We start from the raw sequence: 14,837 nt of genomic DNA, 5'->3' as shown, positions 1-14,837 counted from the left end.
CTTTGAAAGTGTCTACATAATGCACTTCCAGCTTTCGCATTTTACTTTTTTCATACATTTACTTCCCTCCAGGTAAATGTGGTCAAGTTTTGCTTAGAAGAAACAGTGAAATTTATCGCTCAGCGGCTCAGTTAAAATTGGCTACCATTGGGAACACGACAGGTTTGGAAAGTGAAAAAATAATTTCACGAAGGCTGTGTGAAAATACACTGGGATGTGTTTAGACACGGCAATTCTAAAAAGTGTCGCTTAGCCTTGGCAATATATCTATCGTTAATATAAACGACCCATTAGCTATGCGTAATGCTGTGGAACATTCCCAATTACTTTAAGGTCATTCGACTATGATTCATGAATTCTTTATTTCTTTCCTTTTTAAAATATTTGAATTTGACGAATTGACTGATTTCAGTTAATTGACTGAGAATTTACAGGTCTATTAGAGGGCGCAAAATATAAATCAACTAAAGTATTTATTTTTCTTTTAATTATTACTATTACTGTTATTATTTATTTTTTAAATTAATGTTTTAAAATTATTATTATTATTATTTTGCGCTTTGTTGACAATGACGATGAGTCTGTTGTTGTTTAGTCGTGGTGTTGATGACTTAGTAGTGGTAGTGATGATGACTATATAAGGATAATGATGATGATGTAATGGTGGTGGCAGTTGCTGTAGTTTTGATAACAATGTGGTAGCTGTAGTGGTAGTGATGATGATGATGTGATGGCTGTGGTTGTAGTAGTGGCAGTGGTAGTGATGATGAGGATGATGATGTAAAGGTGGTGGTGGTTGCTATAGTTTTGATAACGATGTGGAGGTTGCTGTGGTAGTAGTAGTAGTAGTAGTAGTAGTAGTAGTAGTAGTAGTAGTAGTAGTAGTAGTAGTAGTAGTAGTAGTAGTAGTAGTAATAGTAGTAGTAGTAATAGTAGTAATGATGATGTGGTGGTGGCTGTAGGCTGGAGAGAGAGTGAAAGATTATTTCTGGAACTTTATAAAATATATTTAACTGTAAATAATACAATAAACGGGGACGGAACTATAGACTATTCTTTAAAGTAATCTGACAGATAAGCTGATAGATTTCAAGACCTGAACGAATGATCAAGTCGGAGAGGTGGAGACAGGGAAATTTTCATGGATTGGATTGGGGTAACAAAAACAAAACAAAACACGATCTTGTCAAGTTTCAGACTTGAAGGAAAAGTTGAAAATCTCAATTCTAAGTCACACAATATGTTTCAATTTCAATCATCCCACCTTTTCTTTCCTTCTCAAACTAACACATTCTCATTCAACAGTGTTGTGTCGCTGTGATTATTCCCAGACACCTGTCTGGGAATAAGGAAAATTGGTTTTCCTCAGACACCTGTCTGGGGATAACGAAAATTCCTCATTCCCAGACACATATTTGAAACTCCGCTATTTTAAACAATTATCCATATTCCAGAATATGGAATGTTTCCAAATGCACATGGAAATAAGGAAAGTTAATAAAATATCTATAAAAACATAAAATTAACCAACATTAAATCAGTTGTTACTACATATACACAATATGCGTCAACTTCGAAGTGGGTGTCATGGCCGAATGGTGAAGTCGTCTGCCCTGGAAGGTTTACCAGAATCGACGTTGTGGGTTCGACTCCTGGTTCCGCTACTTTTTTTTTTTTTTTTTTAAATTCCGCCTTCTTCTTTTTAAAAAAAAATATAAAAAATTCCGTCTTCTTTTCTTTTCTTTTTTTTTTTTTGTGCGAGTTTATTCTTTTCTCCTTTTTGTTTGACCTTTTGTTCCGTTTCTGAGCATGAATTTCTTAAAATTGTTTTTATTTTTTTTTTTTCAATTATTGTTTGTTTTTTTCTCCTCTATCTGACCATTTTTGGTCGCTCTCTGAATATTTCTGTTTGTTTGCTTTTTAATTATTTATTCTTTTTAGACACTTTTTGAGATCGGAGTGGGGACGAATATGACAATTTTCTAGAAACTAGAAAGGGAAAGAGAGAGAAGAGAGAGAGAGAGAGAAGAGAGAGAGAGAGAGAGAGAGAGAGAGAGAGAGAGAGAGAGAGAGAGAGAGAGAGAGAGAGAGAGAGAGAGAGAGTTAAAAAAAAAAGGTGTCTCTGGGGATAACGAATGACAGCCTATCCGCATTCCAGAAGATGGATTGTTTCCAAATTCACATAGAAATAAGGAAAGTTAATAAAATATCTAGATATAAAAACATAAAATTAACCAACATTAAATCAGTTGTTACTACAGGTGTCTGGGGATAATGACAGCCACTACCGCAAACTCTGGGACCCAAATAATTTTGGGAGTTTGGGAGGGGAAAAAAAAAAAAAAGTCTAGTAGTAGGGGGTTTGGGAGGGGAGAAAATATTATAGACATAAGTTATAGATAGGAGCTCGATCTCCTAGCTCACCCCACCAGTACTACGGGTACTACCGCAAACTCGAGGACCCAAATAATTTTGGGGTTTTGGGAGGGGGGGGGGAACTTTTTTTTTTTAAAGTCTCACCCCTCCCAAACCCCCTACTACTAGACTTTAAAAAAAAAAAAAGTATCCCCCCCTCCCAAACCCCCAAAATTATTTGGGTCCCCGAGTTTGTGGTAGTACACGTAGTACCGGTGGGGTGAGCTTGGAGTTTCGAGCTCCTATCTATAACTTAAAACTATAATAATGTCTTTCTTTTTTTTTTGGTAATGCCTTGTCAAAAATTCATAATTTTCAACAAAGTGCTTCAGCAGTATCTAGTACTGCGTATAGTGATTTCACGATTTAACCAACATGTAGGGAGGGTAGCCTAGCCTAGCCGCCATCCCTTTCGCTATTGTAACAGTAGTGTAAATAATACGTTCATACCAACCCTTTTGATAAGAACCACTTCACATAATAATAAGAACTTTTTAGCTCCCTTGTTTTTTCCGTTTATTATTTTTCGTTTCGTATCCAGCTAGCTTGAAAATAAAGAGCTGCACTAAATCCGATCATCCTGTATTGTATACTCATTTTATAACTATATTACATGGTGGCAGCGGTAAACCTACTATTTATCTACCCCTTGTGTCCATTATTTTGAGCAGGTAACATTGTTTTTGAGATTAATCAGGGCTGAGAATGACTGGTCACAAAAAAGGAGCAAATTTTTCATCATGAAGATCATGACCCATCCATGCGACCATAACCTATAAATTTGAATTTCACTAAAATCAGGGGTGAGAATGACTGGTCACTAAAAAAGAGGACATTTTTCAGCGCTAAGATCAAGAAGCATCCATGTAAAAATAACCTATAAATTTAAATTTAATTAAAATATATTGTGATGCAATCCACAATGTATCTCGCAGCAATTTCTGACACCACTCGGAGGAATTTCAAAAACTGAAAGTGTGATTATAACATGGTGGTTGTAGTAATGGTAGTCGTAGGTATGATGATGTGGTGGTGGTTGTAGTAGTTGTGGTAGGGATGATGTGGTGATGGTTGTAGTAGTAGTGGTAGTATGATTAAGTTAACGAATGTTTCATGTTGGCAATTGCCAGGAAATTAACATTTAATTGAATCATATGTGTGTGTGTGTGTGTGTGTGTGTGTGTGTGTGTGTGTGTGTGTGTATCACTGTTAATTATAGGAAGATGAAAAATGAAAACATATTGAGGCTAAAGAACTGGGTGCTCTTTACTGATTTGTGTGTGTATGTGTGTGTGTGAGGGGGAGAGAGAGAGAGAGAGAGAGAGAGAGAGAGAGAGAGAGAGAGAGAGAGAGAGAGAGAGAGAGAGAGAGAGAGAGAGAGAGAGAGAGAGAGAGAGAGAGAGAGAGAGCTCAAAGTAAATCTAGTGATGAGTACAGAACGATGGTAGTGAAAAATTAATGAGGCTAAAGATCTGAGTGAACTTTATTGATTTCTATGTGAATGTGCATATGTGTCATGTGTGTGTATGACAGTTAGAGAGAGAGAGAGAGAGAGAGAGAGAGAGAGAGAGAGAGAGAGAGAGAGAGAGAGAGAGAGAGAGAGAGAGAGAGGGAGGGAGAGAGAGATTGAAGTCAAGGTGTTTGTGATGACCTGTTATTGGTAAGTAGTGGAGGATGAACATGAAAACTAATCGGGACTAAACAAATAAGTGTGCTTTATTGATTTGTGTGTCTATGAGTGTTTGTGTAAAGAAAGATAGATGGATAGAGAGTGAGAGAGTTTTTAGCTATTAGTTCGAAGGGTTTTACGGCGCTTGCTTTACTTTTACTTGTAGGTCATTTCAGCACCACTTAAAAGGTAAAATTGGGGCTGTAAAAAAATATAGATTTAAGTAAGATCAAAAGTAACGGAGAAAAGGTGAGACTGGTTTAAATAGGTGACTTCAAACTAACTACATTGATAGTTTGATCTTGGAGTCCGTTTGTGAGAAACGGACACCAAGATCAAACTATCAATGTAGTTAGTTTAAAGTCAAATAAAAGTTTCACCAAGACACAAGCACAGAATCCTTAAGAGCGTAATACAAAATTTAGAACAACAAATCTAACGTCACACAAAAGAGAGATGATTTACGAGGACAAACACATCATCTCCCAAAAACCATGACTATACATTTCATTGCTTCCCTCCCTGCCAATGAATCTGGCCGGCCAGGAAAAGGATCAAGCCAAGACAAAGACAGAAAGCAATTCTGATCTATGCAAGTAAAGATCCCACCAGGAAGATGATGTGATAGTGGTGCTTGCACTAGAGGTGGTACTGATTATAATGATGACAGTGATGATGTGGTTGTGGAGATGGTGTTACTGATGATAATGTGATAGTTGCTTTTGTAGTGGGGATGGTCATGATGTCATGATGGTTCAGGAGTGAGAATGACGGGTCACGAAAATGGAGGACATTTTTCAGTGAATAGTTCAAGACCCATCTATGCGACGATAACGTAAAAATTTGAATTTCATTAAAGTCTACTGAGATGCAACCCAAAATGCGTCTCGCAATAATTTCTAACACCACTTGGAGGAATTTCAAAAGTTGAAAGTGAAATTACACTTTAGGCGGAAGATTCTCAGCCCTGGACCATGGGGAAGGAGTGGCAATGATAATGGACAAATGCCTTTGCCTATACTCTACAATGATTGCTTAGCTATGGCCTCAATACCCATTTTCTCTAGTGTGCTAGTGCTATAGCAAAAGTAGAAACTAACGTGCTCACGTGCGCCTGTGAGTGTTTGCGTCATATTATGGTGACATACTCGTAAGGTTCAGTGAATCTTTCACCCACTACACACTCGACTAATATGACAGCCGGTGTTGTTTCGTGATTGCGCAATGAGGACACTAAATGATGGAGATTTGGGAGAGGGTGGAGGGGGTTGAGAGACTCCCTGTCTATCTTAGCCTTTGTCGTAGAGATCCAGATTGATTAGTTTATCTTATCTGGACTAGCTCAGGGACGGAGTTTATCTTAAACGTTTTGAATTACGAATGATATGGAGCAGAAAAATCGGGAATAGCCTCAGAGTTTATTTTAAACGAGAGTTGATTTTAACGTAGTTTTAAAGGGACTGCAGTGTAATTAATTGAGTTGCTTTCGACAGCTGTTTCGTTTCAAGTTTGTGTATTTGTTTTTTGAAGTGTTTGTTTTATGGTAACAAGGAGAGAGGGAGAGAGTGAGAGAGAGAGAAGGAGATAGAGAAGGAGGGAAAGGGAGAGAGAGATAATGAGGGAGAGAGGGAGAGAGGGAGAGGGAGAGAGAGAGAGAGGGAGAAACAGAGAGAAAAAGAGAGAGTCAGAGAGGGGGAGACAGAGAAAAAAGAAAGAGTGAGAGGAGGAGGGAGAGAGGGGGAGAATGAGAGAGAGAGGGGGGAGAGGGAAGGTGGGAGAGAGAGAGAGAGAGATAGAGAAGGAGAGAGAGAGAGGGGGGAGGGAAGTAGAGAGAGGGAAGGTGGGGGAGAAAGAGAGAGAGAGAGAGGAAGAGAATGACAAAACAAAACCCTATGTTGCATCAGATAGAGCGTTTAAATGGAAATACACTTTTCGTTACTTGCGCCTCTATGTGGTCTTGTGGTGAAACATAGCTATTGGATCGGAAGGTCCTGAGTTCGAGCCGCGCTCGCGCATAGTTGAGTCCTTGGAAAAGACTCTTTACTCACATTCTCTCAACGCAATCATGTGTAAAATGAGTACCTGGCCGTTTACAGCGTTGAATCTTTCGAAAAAAAAATTGTAATATCGCCTGAAAGGAGTCTTGTCATATAATAATTGTTGCTGTTGGACACGGACCCCATGTAAAGCGCTTTGACACGTTTATTGGATATTGCCCTGTATAAAAAGCTCAATTTTTTTTGTTTTTCTATAAAATGATGTACCGAGTACATAATTGACACAAGGGATAGGCATCAGCATCATCGTAATCGTTATCATCATCATCATCACCATCATCATTATCATCATCATCATCATCATCATCATCATCATCATCATCATCATCATCACCATAATCATCATCATCATCATCACCATCATCATCATCATCATCATCATCATCACCATCATCATCATCATCATCATCATCATCATCGTCATCATCATCATCACCATCATCATCATCATCATCATCATCATCATCATAATCATCATCATCATCATTATCATCATCACCACCACCACCATGACCCACAGTGATAAGTAATACTATATTTGATTTACTTGTTTACCTACAGTAATCTGAATTTATTGATTTTGTTGATTCACATTTGCTCATATGGTGTGTGTCTGTGTGTGTGTGTGTGTGTTTTCATGAGTGTGTGGAGCGTCGGATCCATCTGTAATAGACAACTAGATAACCATGCCCCTCGGACAGTTGTCATAATTTAGTCCATGGCAGTGATTGGTAAACATAGCAAACTACACAGGTTTTAGTATCGATGGTATAAGTAAAATACCCACTGTTCTACCGCTCGATCAGTTGAACCAACACAGAAAACAACGAGAAATGACTGGTCACAAAAAAGGAGAAAATTTTTCATCATGAAGATCATGGCCCATCCATGCGACCATAACCTATAAATTTGAATTTCACTAAATTCAGGGGTGAAAATGACCGGTCACTAAAAAGGAGGAAATTTTTCAGCGCTAAGATCAAGAAGCATCCATGCAAAAATAACCTATAAATTTAAATTTCATTAAAATATATCGTGATGCAATCCAAAATGTGTCTCGCAGCAATTTCTGACACCATTCGGAGGAATTTCAAAAACTGAAAGTGTGATTATAACATGGTGGTTGTAGTAATGGTAGTCGTAGGTATGATGATGTGGTGGTGGTTGTAGTAGTTGTGGTAGGGATGATGTGGTGATGGTTGTAGTAGTAGTGATAGTCGCCACATCTCCCTTATTCACAGATTCACTAATGCCCACCTCCCATTGTTTCAAGTTGATCAGAGACGCCAACTTAAAATTTGGCTCACGTAAATTTCAGAAACAATTCCGAATAATTTCAATGCTTAAACAGGAATTTCTGCAAACTAAATATAATCTATTGAGATCTATAATCATCCCAATACCCCTTGTTTCAAATCAAGTAAAGTTCCAAAACCAATTTCATTATGACGTATAAAATATAAAAATTAATGGTAGGGTTGGTGGTAATATTGATATGATGGTGGATGTTGTACTGGTGGCAGTAATGATAATGATGATGTATGTAGTTGTGGTGGTTGCAGAAGTGGTGGTGGTGATATTGTTGTGTTGGAGGAGGCTGTCGTAGTGGTGGTAAGGATGTGGTAGTGGTTGTTGTTTTAATGGTTGATAGTGTTTTGATGTCGTCGTCGTGGTGGTGGTATTGATGGTGGTGATGATGATGTGGTGGAGGTGGTTGTAGTAGTAGTAGTGGTGGTCCTTCATGAAATGATGGTGTGGCGATGGTGGTGGTTGTAGTAGTAATAGTAGTAGTAGTAGTAGTAGTAGTAGTAGTAGTAGTAGTAGTTGTTGTTGTTGTTGTTGTTGTTGTTGTTGTTGTTGTTGTTGTTGTTGTTGTTGTTGTTTTAGTAGTAGTGGCAGTGATGATGATGATGATGACGATGATGATGATGATGATGGTGGTGGTGGTGATAAGGTGTGTACTTGAAGATGAAAAGAGATATTGATGGCTGATGTGAAAAGGATATGATCCACTTTATAGATTTAAGTTTGTCTGACAGAAGGACAGATAGAGTGTGTTTGTGTGTGTGTGTGTGTGTTTGTGTGTGTGAGAGATAGAGATAGACAAACAGGGGAAGAGAAAGAGAAAAATATGAGAAAGAGAGAGAGAGAGAGAGAGAAAGAGAGAGAGAGAGAGAGAGAGAGAGAGAGAGAGAGAGAGAGAGAGAGAGAGAGAGAGAGAGAGAGAGAGAGAGAGAAAGAGAGACTGCTCCAATTGAATCTTGTGATAGGTACAGAAAGGTTAGGTTAAAGTATTGAGTGAACGTTATCGTTATGTGTGTTGTGTTTTATTTGTTAATCGTAAATATTAAGTTAACGTATGTTTCATGTTGGAAATTGCCAGAAATTTAACATTTAATAGAATCATATGTGTGTATGTGTGTGTGTGTGTGTGTGTGTGTATCACTGTTAAGTATAGGAAGATGAAAAATGAAAACATATCTAGGCTAAAGAACTGGGTGCTCTTCACTGATTTGTATGTGTGTGTGAGGGAGGCAGAGAGAGAGAGAGAGAGAGAGAGAGAGAGAGAGAGAGAGAGAGAGAGAGAGAGAGAGAGAGAGAGAGAGAGAGAGAGAGAGAGAGAGAGAGAGAGAGAGAGAGAAGCTCAAAGTAAATCTAGTGATGAGTACAGAACGATGAAAGTGAAAAATTAATTAGGCTAAAGAACTGAGTGAACTTTATTGATTTCTATGTGAACGTGCATATGTGTCATGTGTGGTGTATGATAGTGAGAGAGAAGAGAGAGAGAGAGAGAGAGAGAGAGAGAGAGAGAGAGAGAGAGAGAGAGAGAGAGAGAGAGAGAGAGAGAGAGAGAGAGAGAGAGAGAGAGAGAGATTGAAGTCAAGGTGTTTGTGATGACCTGTTATTGGTAAGTAGTGGAGGATGACCATGGAAGCTAATCGGGACTAAACAAATAAGTGTGCTTTATTGATTTGTGTGTCTATGAGTGTTTGTGTAAAGAGAGATAGATGGATAGAGAGAGAGAGAACTTTAAATCTTTACGTTATGTTTTGTTACTTTTTGGCATCCTGCCCACTGATTGGCTGATCTGAGGTTCTTAACCTAGGGTCCCCAAATTACATTTGATGTTCTAAGTTCTATGCTCTAGACAGGCCCTACGAGCATAACGTGTTTATATATCTATCTCAGTCTTGATTAAAAACGTGTTTTATATATCTATCTCAGTCTTGATTTTAAAATATGCTTACGTTCTATTTGAGAAGGGGGATGTAACAGTAGTGTAAATAATACGTTCATACCAACCCCTTTGATAAGAACCACTTCACATAATAATAAGAACTTTTTAGCTCCCTTGTTTTTTCCGTTTATTATTTTTCGTTTCGTATCCAGCTAGCTTGAAAATAAAGAGCTGCACTAAATCCAATCATCCTGTATTGTATACTCATTTTATAACTATATTACAGCTATTCTCATCCCTGTGTAGGGTCAGCTTAGCATCCCCCCCCCTCCCCCTTCCTCACTACTCTCATCTGATCATCATCATCTCTCTCGTTACTACTTTTAGTGGCACTGGACGTAAGGAGGGTGAACATGTAGCCCCGCCCCTTCTCGCTATTCTCATCCCTGTGTAGGGTAAGCTTAGCACCCCTCCCCCCCCTTCCTCACTACTCTCATCTGATCATCATCATCTCTCTCGTAACAACTTTTAGTGGCACTGGACGTAAGGAAGGTGAACATGTAGCCCCGCCCCTTCTCGCTATTCTCATCCCTGTGTAGGGTCAGCATAGCACATCCCCCCCCCCCCCCCCATCCTCTCGCTATTCTCATCCCTGTTAACCAACAGGTAGGGAGGGTAGCCTTGCCTAGCCGCCGTCCCTTTCGCTATTCTCATCCCTGTGTAGGGTCAGCTTAGCACCCCCCCCCCCCTACCTCACTACTCTCATCTGATCATCATCATCTCTCTCGTTACTACTTTTAGTGGCACTGGACGTAAGGAAGGTGAACATGTAGCCCCGCCCCTTCTCGCTATTCTCATCCCTGTGTAGGGTAAGCTTAGCACCCCCTCCCCCCCCCCCCCCCCCTTCCTCACTACTCTCATCTGATCATCATCATCTCTCTCGTTACTACTTTTAGTGGCACTGGACGTAAGGAGGGTGAGCATGTAGCCCCGCCCCTTCTCGCTATTCTCATCCCTGTGTAGGGTCAGCTTAGCACCCCCCCCCCCCTACCTCACTACTCTCATCTGATCATCATCATCTCTCTCGTTACTACTTTTAGTGGCACTGGACGTAAGGAAGGTGAACATGTAGCCCCGCCCCTTCTCGCTATTCTCATCCCTGTGTAGGGTCAGCTTAGCAACCCCCCCCCCCCCCACCCCATCCTCTCGCTATTCTCATCCCTGTTAACCAACAGGTAGGGAGGGTAGCCTAGCCTAGCCCCCGTCCCTTCTCGCTATTCTCATCCCTGTTAACCAACAGGTAGGGAGGGTAGCCTAGCCTAGCCGCCGTCCCTTCTCGCTATTCTCATCCCTGTGTAGGGTCAGCTTAGCACCCCCCCCCCCCCCTTCCTCACTACTCTCATCTGATCATCATCATCTCTCTCGTTACTACTTTTAGTGGCACTGGACGTAAGGAGGGTGAACATGCAGCCCCACCCCTTCTCGCTATTCTCATCCCTGTTAACCAACAGGTAGGGAGGGTGCCCCGTCCCTTCTCGCTATTCTCATCCCTGTTAACCAACAGGTAGGGAGGGTAGCCTAGCCGCCGTCCCTTCTCGCTATTCTCATCCCTATTAACCAACAGGTAGGGAGGGTGCCCATCCCTTCTCGCTATTCTCATCCCTATTAACCAACAGGCAGGGAGGGTAGCCTAGCTTTGCCCCCGTCCCTTCTTGCTATTCTCATCCCTATTAACCAACAGGTAGGGAGGGTAGCCTCGCCTAGCCACCGTCCCTTCTCGCTATTCTCATCCCTGTGTAGGGTCAGCTTAGCAACCCCCCTTCCTCGCCACTCTCACCTGATCATCCAATCTCTCGTGGTACCGGACGTAAGGAGGGTGAACTTATATGTCGTGCATTTAAAATGTAGACTGGATGGCTTGAGATATGGGAATCATTGTTGGTAATCTGTCTACGGGATTCTCTCTCTCTCTCTCTTTAAGCGAACTGGATTTGCCCAATTTCTAAGAATTGGACTTTTCCTTTTATGGGCATAATATTATTTTGTGTTGACTTAGCTGTCTCAGGTATTTTAACTTGTTTATATTTTCTCGCTCTCTCCCTCCACCTACCCCAAACTTTATTTCTCTACATCTTTTATATTGTTTGTATTTCCTTTCCATTCCACTCAATATTTCATATCTCTCTCGCCCTCTCCCCTCTTTCTCTATTTTAATTTGTTGGTATTTTCTTCTTCTCTTTCTCCTCCACATTCTATTTCGTCTACCCCCCCCCCCCCCACTCTCTCTCTCTCTTTCTTTCTCTCCCCTGTCTCAATTTATATCTGGCTGTTGGTTAGGTAATAGTAATACGGGATGAGAATAGCGAGAAGGGGTGCGGCTAGGCTTGCTACCTACCCTCCCTACGTGTTGGTTAACAGGGGTGAGAATAGCGAGAAGTGGCGAGGACCTCTACTCTCATCCCAGGGGTGAGAGCTCGATCGATTTTTTATTCTCATCCCGGGGGTGAGAATAGTCACTCCGTTTCAAATATGTCTGGGGATAACGAAATTTCGTTATCTCCAGACAGGCATCTGGGGATAACGAATTTTCATTATCCCCAGACAGGTGTCTGGCCCAGACTCTGGGGATAATCACAATCACAGCGTTGCGGTAGTACCCACGGACCCAGGTGCCGCCGGTAATAGTAACAGTTACGCTGTGCTAAAATAGCTAGCCGCCTCGGCTTCTCCTTTCGGTCAAACAGTTTAGCCTTTTTAATCGCTTCTTGTGTACTGAATACACAGCAGTGTATATAAAAATGTACAGTACACTGAGTAATAGACCTGTAGCCTGTAGTGTAGACTACTGGCACAGGGGCACAGGCGTGTATTCGGTCCGCTTGGCCGCTTGGGCTTGGTGGACGGAAGACACAGTTCCTTAAATGAAATACTTCCACAAAGGCTACAGAACTTTTAATACCTGTCTCTAGTCTTCAGATTCACGCCTCTCATGGCATCAAAAAGTTGAAACTGGTAAAAAATATGACAAATATTGCCAATTTCATTCGTTTCAACATATGACGTTCAGAGTCCAATCAACATTCAACAACTAAGCAATAAGCAAAGTAAACCGCAGGAAGTAATGTCAGATAATCGATATACAGGGATCAGTGTGCCAAAATGATCCTAAACAAAAACCTCACAACACTTGGACAAAGCATTAGTCTCATAACGGCAGGGGACCTTGAAAATCTGAGAACCCTAGCAGAGGACCGGCAATATTGGAGACACCTCACACAGGAAATACTGGAAACAGCCAAGGCGACCCGATCTTTCGGTCGAGACGCGAAAGGCATCTAAGTCAGTCAAGTCAAGTGTGCCAATCCAAATAACCAAAATCAAAGATGAAAAAGAAAACTTTATCCTTTCTTTAAAAAATATAGTATTGTGGAGAACATTGTCATTATTTTAGTCAATAACAAAAATTATACGACGTACAACTCTACTGAAAGATTTGAACATTAGAAAAGTATTTTTCTACATATAGATAAACAGATAACTTGATTTCCTTTTATAATTTAAAGTCAGTTTGAAAGTTCGTTGAGTCAAACAGATATAAAATATGTATCCACGACACTAACACTCTCAAAAACAACCAATTGGGACACTGTAAAAAGTTGTCAGTTTGGCGTTTTTACGCAAATCGTTGCATTCGAAATAATGTATTCACTTCATTTCAACGTTGCTGCTCGCAGCTCGAAAAAATAAAAAATAATGTGAAATTGAATGTAAGCTTCGATTTAATTACAAAATTAGTATGCTCCTTTGTAAGGAAGCACGAATTGAAATAGAATACTAGATATTTCTAAAAGGTGAGCAATTAATTAAGTGAAAAGAGGGGAGGCGGGGAGGAACTGTGCAATGCAGTTTGGAAAGTGAAATATAAAAACTGTCGTTGGAAAATAAATACAATGGAATTGGAAATAAATATATATACAAAAAATAATAAATAAGGGATGTCATTATAAGTATAAATCATTAGTGACAGCAGCAGGAAGTCATCTGTGCTGTTTCATTCATCCTGTTTTGTTGATAAAGGGGAAACCCGAAACGTTCATATGATATTGAAGCTTACATTCAATTTCACATTATTATGTATTTGTATTCACTTAATTACTTTAAGGATTTCAGATCTACACTAAGTTTTCAACAGATTTCATCTATTTATGACATCAAGTATTATTATTGCCACTTTGATGCTTTCAATGTGATGGTTTCGGGTGGATAATTCCCAGGTTTAACTTATGGCCACGCCCTCAACTCTATCTGTCCAGTATAGATAGAATGCGCTTGGCTAAGAAGCTCATAACATTGCCATCCGGAAGTATTAGCCACTCCCACGCCTCGTTCTGAAAAAAGTCCGCGAAATTAAAGGGGAGGCAAGAGAAAATCAGCTGATCGTTAAAATAGTAACAGAAAAGTGGAGGTGCTCGGCAATGAATGCAAGAAAGACATTTAAAACGCCGTAAAAATGTTTAAAAATCACTTAATGTTATAATTACCATCCATAACAACCTGTCAAATTCACATATGTAAGATGTCAAGCCAAAATTAATAATAAAATAATAAAGAACACGATTGACCGGTGGTCCGTTGACTACACATGCATACGAGTACCAGAAATATTTTGTAAACAATGTAACACAATATTAATGTGTAAGTTTCAAAGCAAATGCAACCACAAATGACATCAAAGAACAATGTGGGACTACTGTTTTAATTTCATAAAACCAAACGTATATTTTCTGCCCCCGATATTGAACGTGTAGTTAGTATGTATCGTACAAACAACATTCGTTTAGACAGGTAGTCGGGATTCTAGCGCCAGTTTTATTTGGGCAACCATGATTGGGATTTCACTCAATGCACTTATTATTAATTATTATCATTATTATATAATAATAATAATAATAATAATAATAATAATAATAATAATAATAATAATAATAATAATAATAATAATAATAATAATAATAATAATAATAATAATAATAATAACAATAACAATAACAATAATAATAATAATAATAATAATAATAATAATAATAATAATAATAATAATAATAATAGCAGTTGAAAGGATATAGTCTTTGGTGTATAAGTGCATATGTACAATATTTCTTATAATAAATGCTTCAAAACAAAACAAAACTTTAAAAAAAATAAATAAAGAATAAATGAATAAAAATATCTATTTGGGCATTTACTTACATTAATAGTCTTGAAAATCACAATAACAATCCATGAAAATTAAATATCCCAAAATCCGAAGAAGACATGAATTTAATCCAAAATCCAACACAGGAATGTATTTTAATAGGAGACAGATATCCTATTAAAACCATAGCATTTCTTGCAAAAAACAATACCCCACTCTGCGTTTAACGGGCTTGTGGCCGTCACATTGTAAATTGTGGCCGCATTAGGGTAATCGGTGTCCTAAAGACTGACACACTGACATACAATCAATGAGAACTAT

At 39.3% G+C, this 14,837-nt stretch overlaps 1 protein-coding gene across 1 annotated transcript in view; it reads right to left on the bottom strand.

The window, feature by feature from the left end:
• Positions 1 to 12,432, bottom strand: part of LOC144959489 (uncharacterized) — a 41,454-nt gene extending 29,022 nt beyond the window's left edge. The window contains exon 1 of the mRNA XM_078892103.1: positions 12,279 to 12,432. The gene's annotated coding sequence lies outside the window, so the exon portion shown is untranslated. The remainder of the gene's footprint in view (positions 1 to 12,278) is intronic.
• Between the last annotated feature and the right edge of the window lie 2,405 nt (positions 12,433 to 14,837).

Source organism: Berghia stephanieae, chromosome 14 (assembly GCF_034508935.2).
Source record: "Berghia stephanieae isolate SIO BIC M18660-M18661 chromosome 14, UCSD_Bste_1.3, whole genome shotgun sequence".
Lineage (NCBI taxonomy): Eukaryota > Metazoa > Mollusca > Gastropoda > Nudibranchia > Aeolidiidae > Berghia > Berghia stephanieae.
This window is presented reverse-complemented; position numbering and strand designations above follow the sequence as displayed.